The sequence below is a fragment of the Cuculus canorus genome, chromosome 8 (genome assembly GCF_017976375.1).
Source record: "Cuculus canorus isolate bCucCan1 chromosome 8, bCucCan1.pri, whole genome shotgun sequence".
Taxonomy (NCBI): Eukaryota; Metazoa; Chordata; class Aves; order Cuculiformes; family Cuculidae; genus Cuculus; species Cuculus canorus.
Genome location: NC_071408.1, coordinates 14,261,142 through 14,286,351, shown reverse-complemented (window position 1 = coordinate 14,286,351; position 25,210 = coordinate 14,261,142).

The window sequence follows — 25,210 nt, the reverse complement described above, 5'->3', positions numbered from 1 at the left end:
AGTGATCTCTACTGATAATGACATACATTTACATTAGAATTCCAACTCCGTTAGCTACCTTTCATAATCTACATATATCTTTTGTTTTGTTTCAGATTCTTTTTCTCGCAGGTTATGTAGATTTGGCTGCAGTAGTTTTTTCCCCCAAAGAATATCCAAAAATACATGTCTGCATAGCATAAAGTTGGAAGAACTGTTTGTCGCAGTCTGCTTAACAAAACAGGTCTTTTTTCTGTTTGCAGATTATTCATGAGAAGGCATCCAAGTTTTACAAATGCATTCATTATTAGAAATCATTCTGTGAATCTCATAATTTAGTGCCAAATGGGACTACTAGTTCATCTAGTTTGACCTCTTGTACCATATAGGTTACTATATTTCACCCGTGAACTAAACTCAAAGACTTCATTAGACTAAAGAATTTCAAGTCCTCAGATTAAATTGTACTCCACTGGTTAAGAACATGAAAGACAAAGCTGCCAGTAATACTTAAGCCCCCTGCAATATCAAAGAATTATTTAGATGAGATATGGCGAGATCATCCCAGTAGGTGAGGCTTAAATTTAATGAGCAGTAGGACCCAGACCTCAGAAGATATTAGGAAAGATGATACTCTGCACCAGAGCATTCATCCTTTCTGCTCCTAGGGCAATTAAGGAAGGATTAGGGTCACTAACCATACATGCCAGGTGCCACTTGAATTAAGGTAGCCTGAACGCCGGACAGCATAGCAGTAGCAGGGACCCACACTCCTCGCAGTGTTGGGTGAAGATATATGAGGCAGTGACGGGTGACAGTAAACCCTGTGTTTTACAGCTGCATTGAGTCCCAAGGATGGCATTCAGCCACTTACTAAGACACTTAAGTCTAGGTGCTTCATTTGCAGTCCATGTGGAATTACTAAATACACCAGAGGAGTTTGGCAGGGTGCTCAGCCTCCTGAGCAGCCTTCCTGGGCTCCTTTTTCTGCTGATTAGCTCTCCATTGCCTAGCTCTCACTGTGAAATCTCTAGGGCTTCAGAAGGACACAAAGAAACAAAGAGCCCAACAAGATCTAGGCAGGTATGTGTGCATGCAACAACTGCCTTCCCAGACTGTGAAGGTGCCTGACCAAAGCCCTGAAGCGCCCGGTTTCATTACACACATTGTCATAACTCAAGAAGTGGAAATGTGAAGGTAATATTGATGACAACGCTGGCAAACCCACCAAAACCCATGACAGGACTCACCAAAACTCACCATCCAGGCTGGCTGCCTACAGCCTTCCCTCATCTGCTTTAGAAAACAGCTTTCTGATGAGTTATCACTCATAGAATGTATAGAATATGCCAGATACATTCTGGCATATTGCCTGCCATAGGGCATGCAGGGAAAGTCTTTTCCTCCTTACTGTTTCCAGTGACGAATGGAAATCTCAAATATTGCCCTTAGCCTCTACCTGAGGCAGATGACAATTGGCCTTAGTAATTTGGTCCCTGCCTCTTGTAGGCTTCAATATTTCCTTTTTCTTTCCTTTACTGTCTTACGGTCAGGGGTTGCAGACCATGCCTGAGAGAACACAAGAGCATGCCCATCTCTACTTAAGAAACACTGTTTCTTCATGGCAAACAGTCAAATCTCACATTGTGAAATCCAAGAGATGTGGAAATAGTGTAGTCTTGCATGGTTCTACTCTCAGAAGTGCTAAGCAGAGAGCTGTTCCCCATAGTCCCCACAGCTATGCATTTCCATAAAAAACAGGAATCTGAGGCCTTACCAAGTATCAGAGCTCTTTAAATCATAGGTAAAACTAATCTGTATTCCAATTTGAAGAAAGTGTCTGAAAGGACAAAACACGCATGTTGATGGCAGAGAAAAATATTGTATGTCTGCTCATTGGGAAAAAAATTCCAAGAATATTTAATGTGTGAAAATAAGACTCCAGTTATGCTGTTAAGAATAATGAAATCTAGGGTGCTAAGTACTGTATGTGTTGCTCTACAAGTTGAGCTGCCTGAGGCAGTTTTAATTTCTCTAGCCAGTTTTTCTGAAATTTTCTTTAATTTCCATACCAAAGTATTCATCACCTGTAGAGGAGGGGGCTTGATGGGGTAAGCTGCAGAGCTCTTCCCTCTGCAACCAGAAATCACCAATCAGGGCTGTGTGGCAGGGTGCCTGGGAGCCCCAAAACCAGAGAGGATCCCAGCAGGGTTCTCACCGGCTCCTCCGAGACCTGCTTGGAACTGCCCCATCTCTCTTATGATGGATTTTAGTCATGGGCTCAACTATTCATCCCCCTAAAGAGAAATACTGTACTGGTCACAGCAACCCAGGAGGGAGGGGAGATGTGCCCCTCGCTGAAAGGAACAGCCCTAGAGATAACCTCCGGAGCCCAGGGCTAGTACCGATACACATCCAAACACCATGAATCAAAACAAACATCATTCATTCCCAGGATTTGTCAGGAAGAGTAGAGGGCAAGGAGGGCAGAGCAAAGCTGAGCGTGGAGCACAGCGGAGAAGGCAGTGTCAGCCCTCGCTCAGGCTGCAGGATCAGCTGTTCCAGAGGCTTCTCTGGCTGCATAACCTGTGCTGGGCTGACCTTAAGTGCTGTAGCAGTTGTATTAAAGACCCAAAAAGGAAATACCTAGAATATTCTTAAACTGCTGATCTAGGAATTCTTATTATTGTTTATCCTTTTTGAGGGCCTTTGGTTTAACCTAAAAGTGCATCTTCTGACAGCACAAAAATTGACTGCTCCAGGATTTTCAGTCGTTTCTCAGCAGAATAGACTTTATGTTCCTTTCTCTGGGTAAACAAGATACGCTTTGATATTGAAGTTTTCAATAGTCTTGAAATGTAAGTTGCTTGCCATACCATATCACACTATTGCCTTGGCGGAGCATCTCCCTCCCTTCTTTTTTTTTTTTTTAATTTCTTGTAGCTTTGTTCCTTCTCAGGAACAGGCTGAAATTAACTTGTCAAAATTATTAAATTTGAGAGGCAAACATAATCAAAAATTGCAAAGACACAAACAACTGACAGCAGGAGGAGCATGTACTTTGGGGGACTACACCAGGCACATTTGTATTTTACTTGTGAAATATGCGTTTATCTCTGCAGATGGCTGTGGGGCTTGGTGTAGTTTTACTTATCACAGAATCACAGAATTATAGAATGGTTTGGGTTGGAAGGGACTTTAAAAATCATCCAGTTCCATGCCTTCTGCCATGGGCAGGAAGACTTTCCACTGGATCAGGTTGCTCAAAGCCTCATTCAATCTGGCCTTGAACGCCTCCAGGGATGGGGCAGCCACAACTTCTCCGGGCAAGCTGGGCCAGTGCCTCACCACCCTCACAGTAAAAAATTTCCTCCTAACATCTAACCTAAATCTCCCCTCTTTTAGCTTAAAAACATTACTCCTCATCCTATTCCTGCACTCTCTGATAAAGAGCTCCTCCCCAGCTTTCCTGTAGCCCTCTTTGAATACTGGAAGGTTCCCTTGGAGCCTTCTCTTCTCCAGGCTGAACAACCCCAACTCTCTCAGCCTGTCCTCATATGGGAGATGCTCCAGCCCTCTGATCATCTTCATCGCCCTCCTCTGGACTTTCTCTAACAGATCCATGTTCTTCCTGTGCTGAGGACTCCTTAATTGAATGCAGGGCTGCAGGTGAGGGCTCATGAAAGCAGAGTAGAGGGGCAGAATTATCTCCCTTGACCTGCTGGTCTCACTTCTTTTGATGCAGCCCAGGATACAATTGGCTTTCTGGGCTGCAAGTGCACATTCCCAGCTCATGTTGAGCTTTCCATCTACAAACACCCTCAAGTCCTTCTCTTCATGGATGCTCTCAATCTATTCTCTGCCCCACCTGTATTTGTGCTTGAGATTGCCCTGACTCAGGTGCAGAACTTTAACACTTAGACTTGTTGAACTTCATGACATTCACACAGGTCCAACTCTCAAGCCTGTCAGGGTGCCTCTGGATGGCTTCCCGTCCCTCCAGTGTGTCAACTGCACCACACAGCTTGAACTTCCCTGGAGTAACTGAGTTTAAGAAACAAGGCTGTCTGCAGAGTCAGATTCACTCTGGCTTCTGCTACAGGTGCTCTGCCAGGGCTTGGCAAATAGTCTTCAGTCACCTTTGGTCTCCACTCCACCTCTGTAGCAGGAAAACATTATTTTAGATTTAGAAAATATTCACTGTTTGTGACCTACAAACACTGAGCTGTCACTGGGTAGGCTTGACTTGGCTTGACATAGATTAGAGTGAAATATCTGTAGGAGAATCCATAAGCATGTCCCAGGCAGCAAAAGTTGGTTGTGAGATCCTTGCAGGATGCCCCATGCTGGGTTCAGAGGCTGCCTGACAAGGGAAAGCACAGGGATAAGTGTCCTTGACTTTATGACGAAGCCAGGCACGCTGCTCACTAGGCAGGGCACTGCTGCCACAGGTCCAATACAGAAGGCGGCTCTAAGTGCCCTGTGTTACACTTCACCACCAGCAACACTGAGGAGCTTTGCTTCCTCCTGAGCCCCTCTGCCATCACTGCCCACGAATGGGGCTTTCATTCCCAGCAGGTAAGGGACAGCTATGCACAGCATGGCCGCATTAACACAAATCTTGCCTGTCAGCAGCCAAGCCTGAAAGCACCCAATGCCCTTTTAGCCAGCTCTCCATATTTGAAAACTACAAGTCAGCAAACTACTGGCACAGCAATTAAAATGTCCTCGGTTCCTTCCCACTGTGTTCAGGTTTCCTAATGCATACTGCAAGTTGCAGGAGTTTCAAAAAGGTTGCAGGCAGCAGCCTCTGCCCATCCCTGCACAACACTCTCACCAAGCTTCATTTCAAATATCATTTGGGTTGCAAGGCAGTGACTTTGCTTTCTTGAGTCACTAAGCCAACCTCAGGTAAGTTGAAGATTAAGCAGTAGCCAATTTTTATCTTGTTCTCTGAAGAAAAGACTGCTTTTTCTTCAATGAAAAATAATGGCTGGGTCCGTGCTGTGTTTCTGACTTGCATCAGCAATGGGCAGGCTGTGCAGCCAGCTGGACCCTCTGGACATCATGCTCTTGCTCCATCTTGGGTGCAGCACGGAGAGGCAAGTCTGGCTTCTTGTTCTTCCACTGGGGCAAAATACACAACCAGCAAAGGCAAAAGCTGCTCTCTGCCTCCTCTCCTCTGCCCAACCCTTCCTCTCGCAGGGGAAGCTCCTCCCTGAGGGACAGCACTGAGGTGGAGGTTGGACCTTAGCTTCCAATGACACCACAAGTTACTCCCTGCCAGCCCCCAGACGCTCCCATATGGAGGGAGGTGGCAGCAGACAAACCCCAGCAACAGGACCTTCCTAGGAGGCCACCGTTCAGCTCTGGTTTAGTGCCAGGGAAATGACTGAGCTCATCTGCCTCCTTGGACAAACTTCCTGTCACCTTTCATCTCCAAGCCTTGTGCTTTGCTCCAAAACTCTATTTGGATTTGTCTATACTCTGTATTTTTGGCACAAAACAATGTGGAGGACCAGATCCACTATTGCCATAGTTTGACTTTAATTCATTCATTCCTGATTTTTTTTGCAGTCATATCCAAACTGCTGCAAAGATGGACCTCTTTCATGCCCTCCATTTCCAAAACACAAAACTCCGAGTGAAATGGATTCTGCAAGTTTTTCTCTGTTTTAGTACAAGATAGGTTCTTCTTTCCTGCTCCCATCAGCAACCAAGGATCATCTTCAAAACTTTAAGGGAGAGATAATGCGTGTGAGATAGTATATTATTCTGAATGGAGTTTCTGGAGCAGCCAAAATTTTGAGCTCATCTACTGCTCTCACTCTCTCTAGTTTGATTCAGAATTTAATTTGTCCAAAATTTCAACTGTGATGAACTTTCCCAAAACAGAAGCAGCAAGCTGCTTCCCACCATCACATACTTGGCCTGTATCCCATCTATCCATATGCAGCAGATGTAAATATAATTTACTGGCACAAGCGGCTTTCTGCACATGGCATCCTTCTACGTCTGCTTTAGCATCCATGTGAAGAAATAAATTATTTTATTGATACACTTGGAGACCCCAATAACACTTCATAATGACCTATAAATGGAGGTTTTTCTTAATATGCATTGATCAATAACTCACATAATTATGTCTTGTATCATTTTGCTGAATTTCTAACAATTCTAACCAAAGCTATAATGATTCCTTATAGACAACATAAGTCTTTTGGGAGCCATGTTTCGCTGGCTTCAATGTGAGGTAGATCTTCACATATATAGATTTAGTGCAGGCACCAGTTGCATCAGTTTATTTAGGACATGACCTCTTCCAGCTGTGCCCAATCATCACAAGTAAAGCTTGCAAAGTCTCCCACCACTTTAAGGGATGCTTTGGAGAGCAGACTGGAACAAATACAGACAATATAATTTTTTTTTCCCTGTCCTGTGGAAATAAAATGGTTAGTAAGATGGTGCTTTAATCAGAGAGAAGGCAACTATAAAGTCAGAATGAAATATTCCCAGTGGAGACAACCTGTCTGGTGGCAATGGGAAATCCTGTGTGTCAGCACATTCATTCTTGGCTTTATCCTTGCTCACTGGATGTGACTCAAAGGAAATGCTGGGCTTCAGTTTCTTCATCAGCAAAATGGGGATAATATTTCCACTTATGCAAGTCATTTTAATTGGAAAGCACTGTATTCATGCAAGATAGCTTTATCGTGCCAGTACACCACAGAGTTTTTCACTTTCTGCCTGGAACATTTCATAAAAATCCCTCCACATATGGAACACAAATATTGCAGACTGCAGAAAATGTGATTTTTAAGGAGCTGACAGTGCCACTTATATCTGTGCATTTTCATGTTTCAAATACAGTCAGGTTTGGCAACAAAATTCATGATCATCTGGTGGCTTTTATGAAACTAGCTGACCATACTGCTCCAGGCTTCGCCAGCTCCATCACCACCCGGCTCTGCCCCAGCCCTGGCTCAGTGCTTGGCCCCTGCCCAGGCTGGGGCAGCACCCGCACGGCCCTGGCTCCTGCCCGGGCAGCAGGACACGGCTGGCAGGCACCAAGCAAAGCCCTGAGCTTAACACAGAGGTTTTGGAGTGGAGACAGATCGTTTAGCACTTTAAATTCCCCTCAGCAAGCCGATGCTGCAGCACTGACTGTCGTTCCACAGCTTGTCCATAGCGGACTGAGGACAGTGATGCTCTAGCATCTTGCTGCTTTGCTTCATGGAAATGGTGAGAAGACCTGTTACTTCGGGCAAGCTTCAGACCCAGCCCAAAATGGAGGGGCCCTGCCATGCCCTGGCACAGCCTTCACCTACCCATCTAACCGCAGGGATAGTTTGCTGCCCTGGTCCAGAGCCCTGCCTAACGACTCACTGTCCCCTTCTGATTTTAAATGCAGTACTTTATTAGTATTGGAGGACTGATCTTAAATAGTTCAACTTTCTGCTTTTCCTCCTATATATGAACTTGGAACAAAACTGTAGACGAGTACCATATAATGCATGGCTATCAAAGAAAGAAGAATTATATTTTAATTACTGTATTGATCTCAGAGAAGACCATGATTAGGTTTTCTGATGAAAATAAATGTAATAAAGGCTAACGGACTTTTGGTAGTAGAGCCATTAAATCATTTACTAAATATGGTCTAGATATCTAGGGTGCAATTAGGACAGCCACGCTGAGTGCTTCTTGGGGTAAGTGTATGGATGCACTCTAACCTGAATCTAATTCTGCTCAAAGGCCAAGGCAGAGGAGCACTGTTTGCGTTCTAATGATTTAGTAGAAATGGGCAACATTACATTTTTAATGCCTTTTGGTCAACGAGTGCGTTATAGGACTTCCAGTGCCTGCTACTCAAGATGTAATTGCTTTTAGCAACACTTTCACAGAAAACATCATCACAGTAAATGCAGCGATCATGTGTGAAGAAGTCAGACCCAAAGCAAAGCAGAGGCTATTAGGAGGATAGGACATACGATATGAGAGGCTTTGCAGCAAACTGCAAAATTCAGACACGAGTATTAGGCTCTGTAAATGCAGAGCTGAACAAATAATTCAAAATGAATAATTTATCTGATTAATTTTGTCTCTCCTTGCTCAGGGAATATATATAAACCAATCACACCACCCTGAATTTATTTGTTATTCAAATATATTCAATGACTTTCTTTTCACTATATTTTTTTTTTACTCTATGGATTAATCAGCATATTTAAAATTAAAAATACTCAGTTTTCCTGGGATTGGCCAGCCATGTCACATGGCACTACTTTTCTGCTGTGAGTAAAGCAGCACTTCTAGAGCAATCCTTATGCATGCAAAATTGAAAATTCAGTTTTGACAAATATTTGCATGCACATCTTTGGAATTCACTTGCTGCCAAGAAAACTGTCAGTAAAATTCAGCACCTCTTAAATTTGTAAAATGTGAGAACTAAAACATGCATTTTAACATTTGCATTTAACTTTTTTTTTTTCAATTTCATCTGGACGTTTTAGCCCATTGTATTTCCCCTGAAAGGGTGCAGCATTGCTTACCAGGACCGAGTTATGGTTTTGAGCCAGTGGTCTCAATATCACTTGTTTCTGCCAATGTTCTGTTGTTCTAGCAACATGCAGTTTTCTAAGTGTGCAAAAGCTATGTGCATTGTGTGCAAGGCTTTCAAAAGTCAGGATGACTTCGCCTTGATGGATACATGCATTATTCCTGCATCAAATAATCTGTCAATTAATGAATGACTCTTATGCAATTGCTAGGAAAAAGCAGATTTGGGAACAACTCAGTGGAAGAGTAAATGATGATGTTAGCATTAAACATGGGGGAAGGGAAAGCCAATACACCAGAGAAAATGTTCTTCCCAATGTTTTGATTCATTAGGAGCACCTGTTAAAGGAGCCCTCAATTATTTGATGTGTTATTTTGTGCAGCTTCCTTTTTCAGGGAAGAGCCCAAAATAGGTGTTTCTGGAAGCTTCTACCTCAGACCTCAACCTCGTGCGTCTGCAAACATTTATAAGCACACCTGCCTAAGAACAAATATAACTGTCTGTGATATTTATATGTTGTTATATCCCTTGGTTTATCCTTAAAGCAGCCTCCCAATATTCATATGCAAGTACATGAAACAAACTTAGGGTCTATCTAATTCTTAACTACATTTGACCCACTGTTGGCTCAGGATGGGAGCAAAACAGAATGTACCCCTAATTGTGCTTTGAAGAAGTATTTGGGTGGAAACCCTGCCTGGGGAGAGATATTGAAGGCATGTGTAGAAGTCAACAGCAGAACTTGGCATGGTCACTGCTGTCCCAGCTGGGTCCTTCCACCTGCCCAAGGCCACTGTGCCCTCTCCTGCTGTGGAGCAGTGGTCCTGTCTGGCCGATAAGGCAGCTGGTGCGCTTCAGGGCACTGTAAAATAGCAACAACCGAAACCTAGCCCAGACAGTAGGAGGGTTATCTGCTGGTAGAGACAAGCAGGGGGACAGCCAGCTAGCTCTTTTGGTCTAGCAAGGACTGCAAGTGCAACTATAAAACTACAGTGGGTAGCAGGGTATTAACTCATTGAGTAAACAGATCTGGTGCTTCAGTTACCAAACAGGATGATTTAAATGGCTTAATTTACACATCACAGCAAGCTTTTCCGACTGCAAATCAATAAATTTGCATAGGTTCTTAAAATAATCAGCAACATGCTCCTGCATATATTTTTTAAATAGGTATAAAATTCCTTAATGAAAGCCAGAATCCCATGATAAGCTTAGGTTTTAGTTCACCTGCTAGTTATATTTATGAGGAAGTATGAATGTATTAAGGCCTGGAGTTAAGCAGCAGCTTTGCAGCTCATTTCTGCAGACGTTTTTCATGGGCCCAAGTGCAAAGTCCCCTTCTGCCACACTACAGTGCCCCGTGCAGGCAGAGCCTGCTGAGCACTCACGGCAGGAGCAGAGGAAGGAACCACAGCTGAGATATCCTCTGTGTACACCACTGCCAAGGGGACAGGTATGCAGAGAGAGGAATGGACAGACAGAGGGATGGAGGTCGACTTCCAATAGGAATGACTGTGAGGACAAGGCTTGAGGAACAGGCACAAGATAGTGCAGAAGAAATCTTGTAGCTTTGCTGGATCATAGAAAGATGCTGCACCAATAAGTCAGTTGGGCACAAAGGGGGTTGTCCCGGGCTGTGGGGTGGCTGTGTGCAGGTGTGGTGCACCTCCGGGTCTGACTACAGGAATATGCTTCTCAGTCCAATCCTTCTGTGCTCAGAGATATATCTCAAGTTTAAAAAAAATAAAAATGAGAGGGGATGCTTCTGGTGCCTGTAGCTGTGCGATGCAAAGTTAATTTCTGAAGTTAATTTTTAAGCAGTTTTTTTTTCCCTCTGCTAAAATAAAAGGCAAGGTTTTAAACAGAGAAACAAAATGAGTGCAGAGGATAGAAAAAAATCATCCTATGGCAAAAGCAGTGGAAGTGAAGGCAGGAAGGCTGCTGTTTTCACTGCTGGAGCAGGGGTGGCCCCTTGCTCTGGGGTGTGCAGGTCCAAGTGATCGTGGGCGTTTCCCTCGGCTTATCAAGAGCCAGCCTCAGCTACTCACCAAAATTTCACCCCTTTGGCTTGCTCTCTCCTGCTTTCCTCAGTATGTATCATAGCACTGTGGGCCACCACCAGGCATGTCAGGTGGAATACTATCATCTCCTTATTCAAGTGTAGTGCAAGACCTCTTCCGAATACAGAAGACACTCTTTCCGCCATATCAGAGCTCTGGTTATGGAGCTGAGGAGATGGAGCAGACACAGACGATCACCTGTCCTTTCCCCAATGCCTTGTGCAGATCTGTTACTGGCCTCAAATCTTCCAGCGAATGCCACTTGCTGAGCATCAGTGCTGGCGTGGAGTCACCGCAGCTCCAATTAGGCCATGCCTTACCTGACTTGCCAGAGTGCAGGTCTGTGGGTGGAGGGCCACGGAGGCACCTCTGGAGAACAGCTCAACCCTTCATCCTGCTCGCTGCCCTCCACACGTGGCCCCTAACAAAGCTTGATGGGCACAGTATCCTAAATCAGACCACTGCTGCCATCCAGAAATTATGCAGATAATTAGTGAATATGGAAGAGAGACCTCTATTATGATCACATTTCCTGGCAAAGTACTATCCTCCTGCCTCTCACTTCTTTGCAATTCTCATACTTAATTTGTTTTTTATTTAATTGAGGTTTTTTGTATTTATTACTCATGGCTGAATGTTGGGTTATGGTGTGTCAAACTTGAAAAAACTTCAAGCCGAGGAAATGATAAAAAGTATCTTGAAAATCATATTTGCCCCTGAATTTAATTTTGTAGAAAGGAAAATCAAAGCATCACAAATTGATTGCTGTGAAACAAATTATAATTATTTCCACACATCCAAATAAATCTACTAATTTTAGGCATCTGACTTCAGGCATTAGAGGGAATATGCAAATGCACATGTTGAAATGATGGCCGCGTCTCTAGAGCTGCTCACTTATTTCTGTTCTTACTCGATGCTCAATAGTTTCAGACCACTATTGAGACATGCAGTAAATTAGCTGCTCTTAAGCATCACCTGTTAAAAATATTAAAAAGCATGCTGTAAAGTACAGCTGACAATTTTAGGCAACAGAAACTGGCTTATCCTTTCTGGAAATACAGACTTTAATGTCCATTGTCGCTTTCCCCAAATCTGCTTCCAATTAGGTGATTTTGTTCTCTCAGCCATTAACTGAAGCCCTCTGCCCTGCTCCACCTTTTAGAAAGAAAGCAGCCTGCAATGAAATGTCCCTGTTGAACACAAGTTTTCCACATACATTTTACACTGTGTACTTGTTCAGCTGTCACACATAAGAGAAGCCATCTGATATTGTTACTGACATACTAGTCTAGTGTGGCATTTAATATTTGGCTTTATATAACTCACAGGGATGGCAGAGCAATCTCAGGTAATCAAAATAAATGAAGACAGCCTGAATAATGCATTTGTTAAATTTAAATAACATACAGTGGACACCTTTAAAGTGTTTTCCAGGAAAATGTGACTCAGGTGCAATATTGATTGAGAAGATAAAGACAGGTGTTTTCAATTCCTATATTATAGAAGCAGAGAGGACTTTGATAATGTAACAATCATCTTTTGTTATTTTGCTGCAGTCCAATACAGCTAGAATCAATTTTTCATTGTACTTATTTACTGGAAAAGGGGATAATGGCAAGGACAACATGGCTTTAATAGAAAGAATAAGTCATGATTTAATTCAGTTGTTGTACTACAGCTACAAGTTGGAAGATATATTTGTATATACAGAAACAGGACAAAGGAGTCTGCGTGCTTTCAAATAGAAGTCATGGCTCTGCATTTCTATTTATTGGTAGTTAGGTGGAATGATGCAGCATTATCCTGACAGCAATAAGAAGCAAGAACCTTTTAAAGTGAAAAAAGATAGCTCTAGGTTTATGAGCAATCTTTATAGAAAAAATAAAGGGCATTAGTAAAAGGGCATATTTAGGTCTTCCTTAATATTTGTATTTAAGTAAAAATGGCAAGCAGAACATCCAAAGACAAGGTAAGTTTACAATCGTGTAATGCTTTTCTGCACAACTGAGATCTTAAAGATCTCAGGCATTTTTTCATAAATTTTGTTCTCATGGAAAGTACTCAGGTTGACTATGAAATAATGATTTTTTATTTTTTCTGGCAAAATGGATTGCTTCATGACTTCTTGAATGAAACACAAATCTAAGAGTGATAGTGTTTGGGACTGGATTAGTCTCCTGGGGTTGAACTAGTGTATGAAATTTCATTGCTTTTCCAAAGAGTTCAATAGTGCTTTTCTCTGTGGTGAGACACTGCTGAATAAAGCCTGAAAAACCATCCCACAGACCACAGTTTGGAGTGAATGTAGCCTAGAAATATTCTGCATGCCGTGTTTCTTAGCAGTGCTCATTAGACTAGCCTGAATCTGGATTTCAGTACTGACTTTGGAGGAAACCACGATTGAAAGTCAAACTTTAGAGCTGGTTTCTACCTCTGTAATAGAACTGGAACTGAAACTCAGCCTCTCCTTTTAATGAGCATCTTCTACAGAAAAGCAGACAAAAGGGATAAAATCCTTGCCTGGAATTTCAGGCTTTTCGTTAAGAAAAGTCTGGTCTAGTCCTAACTCCTTGTAAGCTAAGCCCACATTCCTCTCTGAGGAATAAAGAGAAAATGAAGACTAAATCAAGAAAATTTAACCCTTTCTCCAGCTGCACCAACTTCTCACCAGCATTTCCCAGACACCTTTTAAGCTGATGAGATGAATCAGACTCAGCTACATCTCAGCTGGGGCAGCTCAGGGAGGCACTTCCAGCCTCCAGACGACACTTGGAATTTATACCCTTGACTTTGCACCAACTCTGTAGAGCTTATGACATGCTGGGAGGCCTCAGGCAAGTCTCTTTGGCTCCTCTGCCAGTGGGGACAGCTGCTGGGTTATTTATTAGTGGACAAGGTGGAAAGAGCTGCCAGGGTCTGTTCACCAGAAGACGAGGGCATTTCTTTAGGACTCAACAAAGAGAAACGCCCCTTGGCATGCAGAAAGTGCAATGTGAGGACAGCCTGGAAAAGTCACAGATGTCCTTCTAGGCAGAAGGAGTGCTGTCCCAGCTTGGCAGGGCTTTCTGCCCAGGGCTGATGTGGTCGCTGCACTGCAAACACTTAGGATCCCCAAAATAACAAGGCTGGCCTTAGACCATAAAGGGTTTGCCCTAAAATGTCAAAGATTTATAAGTAATCTCAAGGAAAACATATTTCTAATCTTCTTTTACACTGCTGTTTCTCAGCCACTAGTCTGAGACATCATACTTTTCCTCCCTAGAAACGGGGCAGGTTCAATGTGAAACCCTGACCTCTGGAACTTGACTGCACACAGCTAACTCCCAACGTGTCAGCAGTCTCCCAGAATGGCAACATCTTCCAGGAGGCCACAAAAGCTTTGAGTCAAACACCAGGACTGCAGATCTGTTGACTCTAGAGGGAGATGTGGATAATGGTACAAGGGCAGCTGTTGTGTCTGCCATGTCTTCAAATCCACTGAGCACGCTGCCATGGGAAGCATTTGGTTATGTTTTCCATAGGCTAAAACCAGTACACCAAAAGTCCTAAACAAGAGGGCAAAAATGCAGTCTTGTTACCTACCCCTGAACTTAGCAAGGCCTTTATCTCTAATCCTGCAGTGATTCATGTTGCTAGACAATGAAGAATGATGGCATATCTACCACCTTTTCCTTACAATCACAGTCTTTGGCTAGTTGTCTCCCTGCCACACATCTGCAGGGATGGATAGCCACAGCCCCTCTTTACATGGTCTTTTCAAGGTCCCGAGGCATTTGGAAGAATGAGCTCTTGCTCATTGCCTATCCAGCAGCTACACTATCACCTAACAATGATCAATGACCTTTTATACGTGCAATATATTCTTTTTAAGAGGGAAAGGGCAAACCTGCTCTTCATCTTTGTTAGAAGGGAAATTTCAGCATTCATTTCCCCATCATTGTGGACAGAGGTGCCTTTACAGGTAAACTTCACCTCGTCTTCACTACCTTTCCCACTTTCTCCCTTTTATTTTTCAATTTTATCTCCCCTGCACCTCACCTGGTTAAAGGTTTCTTGATATAGATACCTACAACTTACTTTAGACTAACTTGGGTCAGGTAGGAATTTCCTGCAAAACCAGTTTGTTTTTCTTGGAGAAGAGGGAGTATTCAGGTTAGTAGTAATCAAATCACATGAACTCAGTAGATTTTCTTCAGTACTGTCTTAGTTTAGAGAAGTATCTGACCAGCTCCAATCTAGCAACTATGTGAGCATGGTGAAAGCCACACATTCTTCCAAACACTGCTCTGAGCTCCCAAAAGACCCTCCGTGCCTTATGTAACTAAGTGGAGTTAATGTTAAGATGAAGCTTAACACTGCAATAGGAAGATTGGATAAAATAATTAGCAAACTTTTTATGCCTTGGTTTTGTGCCACTGTGAATGTGGTCTGTGATCTGGAGCATGTTGGCAGGCACATTTCTAGGCTAAAAAGAATCAAAGATTGACTTCCTCGCACATACAGGTGTTCCCATTTTGTGGCAAGAAAATAAAACTGATACAAAGCACACAAAGGACCCCAATATCAGCGAGAATGTCACTAGTAGTGTAATGCATTAAAGAAGATCATTGCAACAAATCAGGTTCCTAAGCGTGACCTTCCCTTTCATGCAGAGAATGGTCTGATTCGTTCCCCAAACAATGGAAAATTTCGCAGAGGCTGCGGAACAGATTGCTCTGTTTGCTCCATTACTCACAGATCAGCTTGCCACATTCAGCAACAAAGGCAAGGGCTAAACTCATCTTATTTGTTGTCCACAATTTATGAAAAAATAATCTAGCTCATAGGAAATGAGGTGAAGGGAACTTGCTGAAGTGAAAACATTTATCTGTCAGCATGGATTCAGCTTCAATATGACTCATGATCTGCGCACTACTATTTTATGCTATGTAGATCCATCTAGGAATAATTGTGAAGACTTTATTGGATTTTTTGTGTTAGAAAAAAATGCGCTTAAGCTGTGCTGTCTGACTGTACTTTGACGTGAGTTACAGATCTCTGTAGGACACCACCATTGCTTTCTTTTGGGCATGGGCAGGCCTGTTGCATGACATATGATATCTGTAAGTTCAGTGAGAGTTCTGAGACCCAAGAGGAAAGTAATATTTCTTCATGTATAGCATTTCCTTGCATCCATGTCATACCCAGTTTTGATAAATTTTTTGGCTGCCACAACTTGGCACTAGCAGACCATCATCTAAACATGTAAAAGGAAATGAAATGTATTGTATGTAACTCATTCAACATTATCAGCATCTAACACCAATGCTTTCTCACTCAGCTTTAGGAAACCTTCAAAAGGTCACCAAATGGCTTGGAGCTGTCTGAAATGGCAAGGCAAATATAACTCCAGAGCTCAGCATACGCAGACCCTACAGGGTTGCACATTCAATTCCTTCCCACCATGGAAACTACCCACCATGTGACATGAACATGGCAGCTGCTGCTCTGCAAGGAGAGCCCACATCAGCCCACTTAGTGCAGATAGACCCATGACAAATGGCTCTCTCTTCACAATACCATTTGCAGGGGAAGATTTCAGGCTCCCAAAGACACCTCTCTCTGTATCTTGCTTCAATAATGCTGGAGAGGCTACAGGAAGATCAGCCATAAAACATTGCCTGTTGCCCTTTTCTCAAATGATGTTAGTGAAGTTTTGTGCCTAGGAAAATCCATACAAGAAGGAGATTCTTGAACCTGCTAAAGAAATGGGCATTGAAAAACAGGATGTTCATTTAGACCAGAAAAGTAAGTCTTCCAGAAAGAAGTTCTGAGGCTATTCATTCATATTAAATATATTATAATCCTTGGAAAAATCCCATGATAATCTATGTTTTTATTCAGAAGAACACTTTTATTAGTAATACATCAGATTTTACCTTTATCTAACTTACACTCAGTGACTATAACATAGATATAGTGTTTGCATACGAAGGGGTAAGAATGAAGTAACTGTTAGAGTCTACAGAGAAAGTACTGAGTATAGATGGATGTTTGCATTGGTAAATAGTATCAGAAGTAATTGTTTTTAAAAGTGTTCAGGTGCATCTTGTTTTGCTTCCATACAGCTTAAAAGGAAGTAACAGATTTGCAGCCTAGGATTTGAAATAGCAGATAAAAAGCAAGAAAATAATTTATTTTCTTTTATATATAGTATTTGTTCAACAACTGTTGGGCAAGTGCCAGGATACCTGCTTAATGCCTAGAGATTGATAACTGTTAGGAATTTGATGAATGACAGGTTGAGAAGGTACACACAGTGCCTGGACTAGAAACAGTCTTAGGGATGACATCCTTAAAAAACTAGCACAAATTTTAAGTTAGTTTAAGACTGTGATCAACAGTCTGCTGTGTTACTCATTTGTTGTTTGGGTGGTACTCTGCAAAGAAAAGGTCCTAAACACAGCATGACAAGTGCCTACTGATAGTTTTCTTGAAATTAAAGCTTTTATTTGTCTTTGACAAATTTTGGACAAAGTCATTCTTGAGATATCCAGAGAAACCTGAAGCATACAAATCCCCCAATAATCCCATATATCCTAGGCATCCTCTTTCTCCTGTACATCCTAGTCATAATTCCCTGCTCAGGGATACACAAAACATTTTTGTGTTTTGCATGAGGACAGTAGAGGAGAAAAAAGATTCACAGCAAGCACATAAACCAAAAAATCCACCACACACAAAAGTTCCTCCTTCACTTACTGTGTTGTGGACAGATAGACCTGTTCTCCACATTGCAACAACACAACTGTACTTTTTGAGAAGGACTCTACCGGCATTAAAAACCAATAGTGCTTGTTCTTCTGTGGTTGGGGGGAAGTGGATACATCAAGTGGCTGACGACCCTGTAAGTGCTGTTTTGGGGAGACTTGGTCTCCCTAACATGTAGTGAGGGGAGAGAGAAGGCTCCTTCTGTAGGTACCTGCTCTAAATTGTCTTGTAGAAGATCTTACACCTTTCTACTAACTAGAGGGAACCAAAGGAAACGGAAGTCCTATTTTAGGTTTAAGTGCAGTCCTTTCAAAGATGAATGCAGGCTTCACGCTCGGTAGGTCTACTTGTCAAATTAGGATATGACTGGACGTGGGTAGGCAAGCCCACATCTACAGTAGCTGGGCTATTTCAGACATAGCACAAAGGTGTCACAACCATCAGCAAGGACCATTCAGAGGCTGGTAAGGTGTGCAGCACTAGTGCCCGTGATACCTAGCTGCTCCTTGCTCAGCTGTGGGGAGCTTAAAGCCGGGTGAGGCTATCTCAGGTGCTGTTGTACATTCAGTTTACTGTAGAGCCACAAACCTGATGTTATTTCATGGAAATCCTGTGTCTGCCCTGAAGAAAAATGTGAGTCGGAGACCTCAAGCATTTTGTATCTGGAACTTCACCTCAGCGAAGTTGTGACTAACAACGCAAAAAAAACCAACCCAATCCCAATCCAACCCTAAAAGATGGTTTTAGGACATGTGTATGTTCATATACACATACACATATACACACAGAGCAGCTTAGTGAAAATTTGAATTCAAAGGACTTAAGTGTCAACAGGTCTGGATTTTTCTTCTGGAGAACACTGGCACTATTTCATCAGAACAAGCAGCTCAGGGAAAGCTGCTTGACTTTGCTGATATTAACTCATGCTTTGCTTCTCTAATCTTTTTGTTTTCAGTATTGTCAAATAACAGATGCAGAGAGAGATGGAGAATTCTAGCCTAAAAGCCAGTTTCCCCTGTTACAGCAAGCGTTATCCCTGAGGTCAAGGATTGTCTGAATCAATAACACACCAATCTCAGTAGCCCCATTTAAATGGTGAGTCAGTTCACATAATCCAACCACATGTCAGATGAAAAAGAATGGTTTAGCAAACACTTTGCAGTCATCTGTTTTTTAGATCTTAGTAGCAGTAAATTATTGGATATCAGTCTGTTGTTACAACTATATATCTTTACACAATAGCAATTTTTCTTATAGTTTTCTACTGCTCAGCTCCTTATTGAGTATTTTTATATACCCCATATTTATTTTCCAATATCATTTTAAAACATTCAGTAGAATTTTTTAATCTACAGAAGTTTTAAGGGAATAGATCTAGCCAGAGCTCACAAGAACATTTCTCAGGCAAGGGAAGCTGATACAAAGAATTTGGCTGCCCCACTAATTCAGGTTACAAAATGAACTTACCTCAGTCCAATCCTAATTCAGGAACAGCCTTTGCCTGGTGAGCCAAATGCATTCAGCCTGGCTGTCCTTGCCATGCATGCTTCTGTTGGGAGTTTTAATACACATGTTGGTTAAATGAGGCACAATTCCTATAATAACTGAAATATTTTGTATCAGACTAGAAAAAAATAACCTTACTGCATAGTTACAACCCCTCAGCACCAAGAGCAGCTGAATCCCACAGGCTGGTGAAGCACAAGGAGGGGTGGAAATCCCAGCAGCACACCAGAGCAAGACCTGGGAGGAACTTGCAGTGAACACCACCCCCAACACATACTGCCCCCCCAACAGTAGGAAGGAGCAAAGCTCACCCAGATACCCTCTCTCAGGTACAAATCTGCATGGCCAAAGCCTCCCCCCCACCCTACAGCAACTCTAGGACATGGCCATACTTTACCGCACAGCACAGAAGTCAGTTGAGGAAGTTCTATAGCCTCTCAGGTGAGGATCATGTTAAAATCAGTAGCAGGTAAGGAAGGAAATTGTAATTGAGAGATCTGGCAGGTAAATATTTTTTTCTACAGCAAAGGCCAAACTCTACCTGGTGGGCTAGAAGTCTTCTATACCCCTCCTCCCACAAAAAGTGTACCAAAGCCCTCTAAAGCAATTAAAAAAACCCTCTGGTATCATGGAAAAGAAATTATGTAAAACCAGTTTAACTTTTTCAGGTTGTCTTTGGGATGGCACGACAGATATTGCCAATACTTCATTTATATATTTGTGGTTCACACAAAGGCAGAAAAGTAGTGAGTGAAGAGAATAACAGTAATGAGCTCTTTTTCCTTCAGTATATTTGCCCCAGGATTACTCTGAAAAACACATGTGAATTTCAACAATATTACTAGTACTGTTCTACATAAAATCTTATGCTTATGCAGAGTGGGTCCAAATCAACAGTTTGGGAGCAAAAGGCTGAACAGGGGTGAATTCTTTCCTACAACAATCTTCTCGAGGGGGCAGGTTTTCAATAGGTACCACATACATGACAGCACATTTTCTACTTATTTTAGGGTATAGGAAAACCATATCCCTTTGAAGAACTGAAGAATTTTGGCCTGACACAGTGAAGGGGCTTTAAATGGAAGAAAAACCTGAGCCAGTACTGACTGTTAAAGTATTGGCAGAGAGAAGAGCAACACTGTAATGCATGTCACCTTGCACTGGACATCTGAAGTGCTAGGTTTGGGTTTTTTAGCAGGGATTGTCTCAGCAGTTTCATGTAAAATAGCAAGTTGAACTAATACTGCACTTTTTTTTTTTTCCTAAATGGATGATTTTACAGGAACATGAAACCTCATGGGTCAATGCATAAGCTACTGCTTCCATGTTGAAACTTGCCAGCAATGGAATATATTGTGACACCTCATCTCAAGCAGACAGATACCAAAACTGACATTAAATATGATGCAGGGTCTGACTAATTCTTGGTGAAATCCGGCATGAACATCAGACCAGGAGGATTTTCAAAGTTGTAAAAGCTATGTAAAATTTGCTAGGAATGTTGTGGTTTTAGTGTGAATATCTGCAAACTTGTTGCACCTGCAGCCCAGCCAGGTTACTGCAGCCCTGATTTCCTGCTCATTTTCAGCATCTGTAAATCCTAGAGATTAGGAGCTGTTTGGTAAATCTATGCTCTTACCTCTCAATTGGCTGCTGTGGAAACAGCAATTACAAATTAAATTTCATCAAGCTTAAAAATAATCCTCTTTTTCTCCTCTGGTCTAAGGTTATGAGTCTTAAAAGAAGGCAGCAGACAAATAGAAATGAATGAACGCAAAGGCCCAGGCTGGGATCTTTGTACTGCCTCCACTCTTCCCACCCAGTTATTGGCCCTCTGTTCCACTGGTATCAATATCAACTTCACTGGTGGCAGTAGAGGAGTCACAGCTGAACCTCAAAAATTTTCCATAGCTCCTGTAGCAGGTCCATAGCTCCGTAATAGCCAGAAATTCTCAACATGGCAGTGAATTTCTGGAAAACATCACCTCAGTCACATTCCTGAAGATACACACGCAGCTTGTCCCAGAGACCAAAGAGCTGATCTGCTCCACACCAAAACAGGCCTCAAATAGCTCTGCATATTACAGCAGTCACAGACATCAAAACTGAAGGGCATAAATAAGAACATGGTGTAATCTCTGGTGTTAGTAGGCTGAGGAGACCTGTAGCATGGTTTGAGACTTTGTGATTCCATCCTGCTCTTCCAGAGACTTTTCTTACCTAAAACCAAAACCTGAGCATGTAAATATATTCAAAGAACCAAATCATTTCTTATTGTAATATATACTTGCATTTAAATGAGTGTATGTATATGTATGCCTTTGTTAGTGGTATTTTGTCTTTCTTTTGTATTTTGTATTTTGAAAATGAAACAGCAATTACTTTTTCACAAATGTTTCTTTATGGAGCAGTCTGGTGAGAAGTAAATCTTTAGGCAGACAAGGAATGTTCTGCATTGATCACTGTATGGGCATACAAAGGAATTTGAAAACAGGAAGAGTTTTCTATATTTGGAATTGGATTATTGAAGTGATTCGCATCAGGAGCTTTTAGAGGAAACTGCGCCATTGCTGCTTCAGATTTTCTGTTTGCTTCTTTAAAAAAATGCATAGAAAAAAAATGTGCATTGCAGTTCTGTTTTACTAATTTAAGGAACAGAACATGAGCAATCTTCAAGCTGGTCTCAAAGAACAAAAAAAAAAATTAAGACAAAAAAATCACTTAAAGATAAAATCATTCCAGGTCTTGAGAAGTATGAGTAGTGGTAAGGTTGCTATCTTACATTTAAAACAATGGATTACAAATTTTGATCTTCCCTAATATCCTCATAACTGGACTAAGGATTGACATCATTATCAGTGGGAATCGAAGTAGAAAGTATGAGTGCCTAGAACAAGGTAAGAAAAACAGGTTGACAAAGGCTCCTGACTTCAGATTGTGTACTAGACAGCGAGTCAGCTATTTAGAATGATCTTACGTCTTACCTCTCAGCTAAAAATGTCTGTGTACAATGTAGAGTAATAGCATCCTTAATGGCTGGGCCATTTCTCCGTCTTTTAAGGCATAATAAACGTTTTAGTTCCTTTTTCTTATTCCTGAGGCATGCTGAAATATTACAGACCCATGATTAAACTTAAAAACAAAAATATGAAGTTGTCTCAGTTTTTTACAAACATCTCCACTTTTTCTACTATATTCTGTCATGTGCAAATTTGCACTGTGAAGAAAGGAAATGGCATTAAAAATCACCACCACCTCTTCTGAACTCCACATAGCATAGATTATTTAACAAAGTCTTGCTGCTTTATTGATAATAACCATTCCGGAGAACAGCGCGGGGAGAGCATAAAATTCTCTTGCTTTGCACACTGCATGGTACCACAATGTCCAATTGCTTCTCAGAAGCTACCCACATCACTTCATTTCCACATCACTCTGAGAAAAAGATGACAATCTGACTTGTGCATCTTGGGTTGTAGACTCTTCAAGCTAGACAAAAATGAGGATGAGCACATTTCACATGTGAGCTTGGTGTTCTGCAAGGAATGAAAGGTTGAAGGGTAGCAGGCAAAAGCTGTTTGCCATTCAATTCTAATTTTCCTCATAAATTATTAAACGATCCTTATGCATTTCCATCTTTGATAGTCTTGTGGTATGAAGTGTAAGTCAATGGATAAGCTAATTGCAATAAGCAGAAGTGGTATTTAATGCACTGGACACTTTCAATAGCAAAGTAGTTCTAATTAGTGTTTCTAACTGATGTGACAGCAGTTTACAGAACGCCAAAATAGTTCCTCATTTGTCAAGTGGGTCTGAAGCTTATGGCAGCTTTCTGATCATCTCCCTTGCCGCAGGACCTGAAAGCGCCTTCAAAAAGCTTTCTCTCATTGATCTTTAGTCAGATGCTGACTGAAAGGCACACAGCTTTGCCAGAAAGAAGATAGATAGATGCTGCACCAGCATGAAAATGTCACTTGCTTAATGAAAATGGGTATCTGCTCATAACCCTCCTGTATGCATGTATATGCACACACAAGCCCAAACTCAGACAGCCTGTGAATAGAGGCACTTTTATTAAGCAATTGAATGTGTAAAGTACTGCCTGTATGATCTTATAGCAGATCATATAATACAATTATATCATATATATGTACAAATATGACATCACAAACTGTGACTGAAATGCAGAAAGTTTAAAAGGTGCACTAAGCTCTTCCTTCTAGACTTTTCATTGAGTGTTACGCATGCAGGGCATCAGATGAACTACACCATTAGTTTCAAAATGTCAGAATTTACTTTTCTTGTCCATGATTTTACTTCTAATATATTGATAGTTCATCTCTCCTGCTCTTCTCTCAGGGCTGAGGAGTAAATGATGGTGTGTCAGATAAAAAGTATTTGGTGAATACAGTGTCAAGAAAGTTCAGAACAGTTTTCCTTTTCTTAGACTTGCTTTATAACCATGACTAAATAATTAAATATCGTGGTTAGTTATGGGATAAACTATGACATTTGCCTATGTAGATCAGACAACATTTGAAAGGGCCCTAAAAGCATTTATGAAAGGTCAAGAAGGGGGACTTCTGAATATTGTGTGTAAATCCACTACCAAGTAGGTCTATCAAAATTCACTCTTTACTGAAAAAGATGTATTAGATACAAAGACAGGAATTTTTTTGACTGCACCATGTGTGAACCATAACTGTACTTGGATAGTGGCGATCCATTACTCCTTGTGATGCACATTCCAGAAATCTCCCAAACCCTGGAAATGAGATGTGCAAAGAATTACAACAAAACAACCAGGTGATATAGGCACTGCCAGGCTGCCCATCTTCACAGTGCCCGCACCGGATGGCTTCTGCCAAGGTACCTTGGCTCCCAGGGTTGTTCTGGCAGCCAAATATCTGGTCCAAAGCAACATCCTTGCTTGGCTGTCTTTCACCATCAGTCCTTCCTTGCTGATTTCTTGGGAACAGTGTTCTTCAAAAGCCAGTAGATATTTCAGAAGTGCCGAGAGTAGCCTCCACTAGCCCATTAGGGGAAATTTACCCCTACTTTTGTCTTCCTGCCTTAGTTTATGTTAGACTAGAGATATATGGGCTAGACAGTGGAATAGGGTGCTTCCTTAAAACAAAAGCTGGATTGGAAATACATTATTTGTACAACATAAGGGTCAAACCAGGAAGAAAGAAATTAAATAACAATGCAGAAAGAATAACCTTGAGGAAGAAAAGAGCTCCTCCACTGCGTTTTATATCCATATTGAATCCTGAAGGGGCGACTGCTCTTTCCATAGGCAGAAGACTCTAGATCTAGAAATGGAACTCAAAAGAAAACAAACAGAACTATTTTCTTTCATTTCAGCACACCAAACTTTGCCTCAGCAGCTTTTCAGACTCCAAAGGTCTGATGCAGTCACAAGGTACTTGACCAATGTTGACACTTCTTTGTCTCCTAAGGCTTATACTCAGCCTAGTAACTTCTAGAATTTTGATGTTCTATTGCTACTCTAGCACAATGAACAGCTTTGAAGCCAGTGTGGCAGAAAAGGATGCTCAGCTGAGGGTAATGCCCCTGTCCAAAGATGCAACCTCTCCTTCTCTCTAAAATCTGCTTCCACAAATATTGCACACTTTGTAATACGCATTTTGATCAGCTGAAGTAACAAAGTCTTTTCAGATCAATCATAGAAGCTTATACAGATAATTCTCTCCTCTTGCAGGAGATCGCAGCTCATAAAAGTGCACGGAAGGCGATGTCAATGCTGCACAGGCAATTAGGAGTATGGAAGGGACTGGGTCAGAAGAAAAGTCAGAAATAATAGAGTATGCACTAATTGGAGGAGCTTTTTATTTTATTAGTGCTTCCATGTCAAATTAGTCAAATTGCTCAGGCACTTAGAGTGGCAGTGAAGTATGCATTCTGTGCGCCTGCCCAGCACAAAGCCGTGTGTAACTTCACATTTCTACCTTTGCTTTTCTTGCTGCACTTTCTGGACTCAGGACCCTGGTTCTCATGCAGTTCCTGTCAGTGTTAGTATGGTCAACTTTCAGTCAGGTGATTGAGTTTACCTAGTTAACAAATGAGGAAAAGCTATTTGACCAAGGATGGAACTCATCATTGAGCCAAATCACAGTGACTGAACCCTATTAACTTTGCAGTCTGGCTTCACTGTAGTGCAAGGGTGGCAATGCAGACTTAAACCCATAGTGCCGCAAAATCTGCCCGTCCCAACTCCAGGCTCCGCCTGCTCCATGATGATAAGAGGTAAAATCATTGGTGCTTTAATGAACAACATCCCAGTAGGTAGATTACAAAGCACAAACCTGGACTGAGCCTAGTGAGCATG